The 7,500-nt window shown below is 41.5% G+C and overlaps 1 protein-coding gene across 1 annotated transcript in view; it reads left to right on the forward strand.

Moving 5' to 3' along the window:
• LOC311048878 (SH3 and multiple ankyrin repeat domains protein 2-like) overlaps nt 1-7,500 on the forward strand; it is a 338,179-nt gene that overhangs the window by 167,324 nt on the left and 163,355 nt on the right. The window lies entirely within an intron of this gene.

The following is a 7,500-nucleotide window of genomic DNA, read 5'->3' on the forward strand; positions in this document are numbered from 1 at the left end:
GAGCGGTCCCGAAAATGTAACATTTTGTTTCCCACATGACCTGAACAGATCACGGTTAGAGAGAGAACTAACGCGAGTTGCAGCGTGACAACGACGTGCACTGCCGTGCACATTGTTCTCTCTCTCTCTCTCTCTCTCTCTCTCTGGACATAGAACAGGGCTGTATCGGAGTGCAGGGCGAGGCATGATCGTGCGTCTGCGCGTGTCTGAAAAGAATGGGACCGGCTGTTTTGACGCATGGCCGTTCGCCTCCTGTGTGTGTGTGTGTGTGTGTGTGTGTGTGTGTGTGTGTGTGTTGGCCTTAAGATGACCCAATGTTATTATTCTCCATAGACACATGACTCACGTGTCCCAGGAGATGAACCAGTGACTCTATAGTATGGATCAGACTGCCATGTTCAGAGCTCTGCTGGAGGACAGTCAGTCAGTGATGATGTTTGTTGTGTAGCGATGTCACCACATGTCATGTTCAATACACAGCGCTCTCTCTATCTCTCTCTCGCTCTCTCTCTCTCTCTCTCTCTCTCTCTCTCTCTCTCTCTCTGCCCCTCCCCCTCCCTGTGCCCTCCCCTCTGACACCCCTGTGTCATACACAACCAGCTGTTTCCATGACAACCACCAGAGAACGGGAAAGAAAGGAAGGAAAGACAGAAAGAAAGAAAGGAGGAGAAAAAAGCAAACAGATGGGGGCGAGTGTGGACGGAAGTGAACATCAAAGGGTTAAAATCACACAGTAGAATCTGAGTGTAGTATACATAAATAAATACATGTATCCGTAAGTGTCCATTTTTTATCATAAACACATGTATTTAAAACCGACAGTAGGGGGAGACCGGGGATGGTTGTCACACTTTTTACTCTGACTTGAATTGCTCATCAACAACATCTGATGATAATCACTCCTACTGTACATTAGAAGGAAGCTTAAGGTCTTGGCTTGAAATGGGTAAAACCTGTATACGCATAACTTATTCTTACCAGGAAGTTATTAACCATCAAAGTCACTTTGACACAAGGTGGGACAACCAACCCCATACCGGGGTAGATTGTCACAATGCACGGGGTTGGTTGTCCCAAGTTAGTTAATCAATAACCTCGGTCCCAGCCTCACTCATGTGCGAAAAGAAGAGCCTGGTCACGACCTAAAGCAGCGAGCGTCTAGTAAGTCCTGAGTGGACAGGATTTCCGTTTCCCCCGGAAACGATATTTTTTGACCAATCGCAACACTCGTTTCATTCACGGAGAATGTTAACAGATTTGTAAAGCATCAACGTCATTTCCTTGGGCGGTACTTCCGCCAAATTCAACCATTTCCGGTTGTCAACTTCCTAGACAACCAACATCCCAGGTCTTGCCCAGGGTGGTTAATCAATGGGATTTCAGATTATTATTTTTAGCGGCGCGATCCTGCTCTATACCTGACTTTGTCCGTGTTCACCGTCAACGTTCTGATTGGTCAGACCCGTCAACGTTCTGATTGGTCAGACCCGTCAACGTTCTGATCGGTCAGACCCGTCAACGTTCTGATTGGTCAGACCCGTCAACAAATGATTGGTCAAGTTTCACGTGACACATGGCTATAAACACATTATAAACACACATCAATGACATAATGTATCAAAGGCCGCTACCTTCACAGAGGGTGTGATTTTTTTTTTTTTAAAGCTAGAGACACACAATACGTTTTTAAATGACTAGAAACACCATCCACAATACCAAAGGTCCTTTATGGTTGTAAACCATCATTATTTTGAATTAATTGTCACATCAGGATGTGACAACCAGTCCCAGAAAAAAATTAGACAACTAACCCCACCTGACCATGTGACAAACTTTCAATGCTAGCTGTCACCTGGCTGTAGCTAGCCAATGACACAATGTCTTAAAACATGTTAACATGCTCTGGGGCGGCAGTGGCTCAGGGGTAGAGCGGCCGGGAATTTCCCAGTTCGATCCCGGGCTCCCCCAGAGTTAGTGTGGAAGTGTCCTTGAGCAAGACGCTGAACCCCTAATTGCTCCTGATGAGCAGGTTGCTGCCTTGCATGGTTTCCTCCGCCATCGGTGTATGAATGTGTGTGTGAATGTGTGTGTGTGAATGGGTGAATGTAATGCACAATCTATGTAAAGCACTTTGGATATAAATGCACCATTGTATTCTTTGTTTTATACGTTGTGAGTCTTCTTGAGCCGTGCATCCGGCAAACTGTTACTTGAATGGATTTGTGAGTTGTGCTCGTTTGTTGTCTCTACTACATTCATTCCTCATGTTACATGTTATGTAACATGACTGATATCAACATGGTGAAACAGCGCCCTCTAGTTTGGCTGTAATAAGCACTTGGTGCCACGCTATGAGCTTGTATATTTGCTATTTTTTTGAATAGCCAAAGAAATCTTAAAATGACACAGATGCGTTCCCGGTCTTAAAGGGTTAAGTACAGTACTTGAGATACTTTCCACCACTGCTGTACTTAAACCACTTGAACCCCAGCCTCCATATTCTGGGGGGAAAACATTAGCCAAAAAAAGGCCGATCTACAAGCTCACAACAAGTCACAAAGTCGATGGATGCGCGATGGATGCGTCGTGACCTTGCAGATGTGCTATTTTTTTTTTCTTGAACGTTTGCCTCCCTAGAATAGGGAACGCTAGTATTCATGTGGTTAAAGACAAGTGGCCTTACAAGTGTGGAAGGATGCAGGAATGCAACACACACACACACACACACACACACACACACACACACACACACACACACACACACACACACACACACACACACACACAGTGACAACACTACAGTACAGTACCGCCCACGTTGGCGAGAGAAGTGAGTCTAAAAATAGTGCTACCTCTTCCTCCCTGTGCCCATTCTAGCTGTCTTCCTCCCTGTGGGGGGGGGGGGGGGGTTCCACGGAAAAGGAACGAGCACAGAAGTGTCCCCACGACTTGGCGGTGACATGGGGGAGTGATAACGATAATAACGTGACTGGACTATATGCAGCCAGACGGAATGTTTGGTTACAGACAGTGGTGGAAAAAGTAATCAATTTTTAGCGGCGCTAGCCGCTCTATACCTTTAGGTATAGAGCGGATCCTGCTCTATACCTGACTGTGTCCGTGTTCACCGTCAACGTTGTAAACTTTGACTCTGAGGTAACCAATTTAGTTGCGGAGCCACAGTTTCCTGAGCTGCACAAAACATCTTAAAATGTATGCAGGGTTTGGGGAAGGGAGAAGCAGGAATACAGCAGTTGGTTTACACTTCTCTACGTCAAAAGCTGATAATGTTTGAATATGTGCCCTCATGTATCTTGCTTTCAAACGGCTAATTAGCAAAGTGTGTTTTATTTTTTTTAAAATTGTGCCACAGCTTGTATCAGAGATAGCCGGCTAAGGAAAACCCAATGTCATACAGTACAGTAGCCTACAGTACAATACTATAATATCTCCAAGAGGAATTAAAGGTTCTTTAACAGTCAAGCTTTTTCAATGGATATTTTTTCTTTGTTTTATTTTAATTTTTTATAGTAGCAGCCACTACACTTCTGAGATCCATGACATTACATTAGCCTTGGATTTATTCATGAAGACATTTGTCTCAGCTGTTGATAAACACGCCCCCTCTCAAAATGTGAAGAACAAAAAGCTTGTCAGAGCTATTTAGAGAAAAGGAACAGAGCCTGATCCGTTATAGAGACACTGCAGAGCCTCACCAAAGGTCCTTATCAGTGGAGGAAAGTAACTAAGTATATGCACTCAAGTACTGTACTAATTTTGAAGTGCTTTTAGCCACTTTACTCAAGTACTTCCAATTTTAAATATTTTATTTTTCTTCTCAATAGTCCTTCATATAAATCCATGTTAAACCTGAAATGAGCTAGCCTGACACTCAGCCTGAATTCTCATTTGGTTTCCCTCCATTATTCAGTCTGAATTTGTTTTAATTTATTTATTTAACAGGGACGATGCACATTGATCAACATGTCAGTTATTCACGTCCATGTAAATGAGCCAGAGTTAGCCAGAGTTGGCTAATTTTCATCTATAGTCCCTGAGCAGGCTGTTAAAGTGGCATAGTTATCTATACAAAAAGAGACATCATCGTCAACTATACAAACAAGTAGACATAGTACAGAAGACAAAACAATACAGTAAAATATGAGAAGACACAGTGATTAATGGAGCTGAAAAAGGTTGAATTTAAAGGTTAGATAGTTGGTGGTCTCTCTTACTTCGGTAGGGAGACTGTTCCAGTGATGGGAGGCTCTAACAGAGAAGACTGTTTTACCAAACACACTCTGTCTGAATGGTACCTCACAGTCTCCTCTGGTAGTTGCCCTTGTTGTTCTGTCACCATACCGATTGGTTCATACTAGCTTATCCCGATCCCGATTCGTCGTACAGATTTTCAACCGAGAAAAGCCCGCCTTCGACAGCGTCGCCAGACCCTGAATGCGAGGCTAGCGATTCAGGGGGTGGAGCCAGGCTAGAAATGAGCATGAGAAAATGAGAAAACTTCTCCTCAGAAAAGGGATGCTAGGTTTCGAGTGGTTATGGTAAAAAGAAAAATCATATCACATAAAGATTTGGCGGACCCCCTGTAGTAACTCTGAGGACCCCCTAGGGGTCCCGGACTCCTTGTTGAAGACCCCTGGTGTAAACTGGAAAAAAAACGTTTTTTTCTCTTTTTTTCAAAAGGGCACTTCTGGTCAAGAGGGCAAAGGGCAGGTGCTCTAGCACCACCTAGAGTCTATCTGTGCACGTCCCTGGCCCTATTTTCACTGGTGCCTTACCCATTATCCCTGTTTTTAAACTGTTTTTAAAAACACTTTCAAATAGTTCAACTAACGTAGGAAAACCACCAAGTGAAGTCGACAACCAAGCTGAGGGACAGCGGTGGAAAGTAACTAAGTACATGTACTCAAGTGCTGTACTTAAGTACAATTTTGAGGCATTTGTACTTTACTTGAGTATTTCCAATTTCAATGATGAATGTATGTGACATGTACAGGTCCCTGTACACCGGGGGCATTGTTATCATGTCATTAATTCACCACAAAATATCATGTTCTAAACTGTATCATGAGTGCCTCCACACAGAACACACATATTACAGTATGTATGGCAATAAAGCGATGCAATAAAGCGACGCAATTGCTATTATGATCTATAGGACCATTTTTCACATCAAATAAAAGCATTGACGTGTCGTTGCTGGACACCTTGTACGACCAAAACTGTTACTTTTCAGGAAATGAAAATATATATATTGTGAGACACAAATACAATTTGTGTTAGCTTTTTAGGCTTCGTAATAGAAAATGGCACATGGCAGATAATACGACAAATAACTTGAATATACAATTTAAAAAAGCAGAAATAGCTGATCTACAAGCTCACAACGTGTTACGAAGTGATGCGTTGTGAGCGTTTGTACATCATTCTGTACATCAGCTATTTCTGGAAACGATTATGACGATTATGCAAAAAAAAAATCTTGCGATTAGACGATTATGTAATAATTGTGACAGACCTACTAGTTCCAATGGATCCAGTGTAAGTTGTAGTTATTTAGTCACAAGCTTTTGGTTGGATACGTGTCAACCCCACAGACACACTAAACCACTTTCACTTCCAATTACTATTTATTCTTAACAGCCGACATAGCATCGTGAAAATCTGTGAATATATATATTATTTTAAAGCAAACATTTTTCACTCAAATCTTTGCTTCATGGGGGTCCCTGGAACTAGATATTTTGAGATGGGGGTCCGCGACCAAATACATATCATTTTGGGGGTCCTTAACATGAAACAATTTGAGAACCACTGACAGCAACATAGGTTTTAAAATATATATATATAGGATTTAAAATACATTTTGTAGAGTGGGTCTCAGGTCTTAATGGGTTAATGTGAAGTCTAGTGTTAACAACATCCAATCCTAATTGTTTTCCTGTTTTAACTCTTATCTAACGTTTTTTTCCTTCCGGTGTACATAGGTGTAAATATACAATCTCACTCTGTGTCTCCTATATGCATATACGTTATGTGTTTTATACATGATTATTGTCTCCACCAGGAGACATATTGTTTTCGTTCTCGTCCTTCCGTGTGTCCACCAAGCTAACATTGGTCAAGCTTCACGTGACACGTGACAATATGTTGAAAGGGTGTGCTTTGATTGGCTAGCGAGACGCATGACGAAATAGAGCCCTATAAATAGGTGTGTCACTTCGAAACATTGTTTACATGTAGTGCCATCAGCCAAGCTAACATTGGACATGTTAGCTTGGCTGATTGAACATGTTAGCCAAGCTAACATGTTCGAATCCTTAGATGTTCTAATCTATGGCTATAGGATATGGGTCATCATGGCTATAGGATGGATACTCTGTCTGTAGGACATGGGTCATGGCCTATAGACTAAAAAATACATGGTAAAAAAATAAATATATATTTTTTTTTTTACTCCATTTATTTTTTAACATTGAAGGGAATGGAGCAGCAACTTTTTGGATAGCGTTATCTCCTAGTTCCTTTGAGATAAACAAAAAATGTAATAATAATAATTATATATATATATATATATATATATATATATTTTTTTAATTATTATTATTTATTTTTTTAAACAGGTGATAACTCATTCTTGGCACTCAGGGCATTCAGAAAATACTCATGATAACTCTGATTAATAATTCTTGGCACTCAGAGAGTTAATAACGTCATTCATACTGTATATCTGCTTTTACAGCAGGTTGTTCTTATAATGAAGGCTCCCTCTGTCAATACAATACATTCTCTCACTTCCCTACAGAGCATATACTGCTGAGACACACGTTGGCTCCACTATGGTCTAATTGTTGCAAAAAAAATAGTTCAACGTTTTATGTTTTTGATTTTTATGAAACCGAGAGTCCAAGAGCTGGATTGTGGTTCATCTTTCGGGGGTGAACGGCTGGAGTTTAACTCACTGAGAGGTTTGGCCTGTCTGCGTCGTATTCAGCAGGTTTCCTGCCTGCATGCTGACCCAGGAGAGAGAACACAGCCGTTTGTGTCTCTCTATTGTCAGTGTGAGTGGGAGAGCATGCAGTATTCACCACCTCCTCCTCCAACACTTTACTAACGCCTCCCTGGCTCACACTGTCACCCAGCTGCATTCTGACACACAGTGTATTATCATTGTATTATTAACCCATTGAGACCTGAAGCCGATTCTACACGTCTCCTAAATCTCAACAGTTTTCTGAAAAACGTTATGTTTCTATATCAGTGGTGCTCAATCTTTTTCATGTCAAGGACCCCCAAAATGATATGTATTTGGCCGCGGACCCCCATCAAAATATTTTGTTCCAGGGACCCCCCCAGAAGCAAAGATTTGAGTTCAAAATGTTCGCTTTAAAAGTATTTATATTCAAAGATTTGCACACATTTTCACGATTTTAGCCCAAAGTGCAAAATAATGCTTTTTAGCTCAAATCTAAAAATGACACA

The sequence above is a fragment of the Gymnoscopelus microlampas genome (assembly GCF_963454915.1).
Source record: "Gymnoscopelus microlampas genome assembly, chromosome: 1".
Classification (NCBI taxonomy): domain Eukaryota; kingdom Metazoa; phylum Chordata; class Actinopteri; order Myctophiformes; family Myctophidae; genus Gymnoscopelus; species Gymnoscopelus microlampas.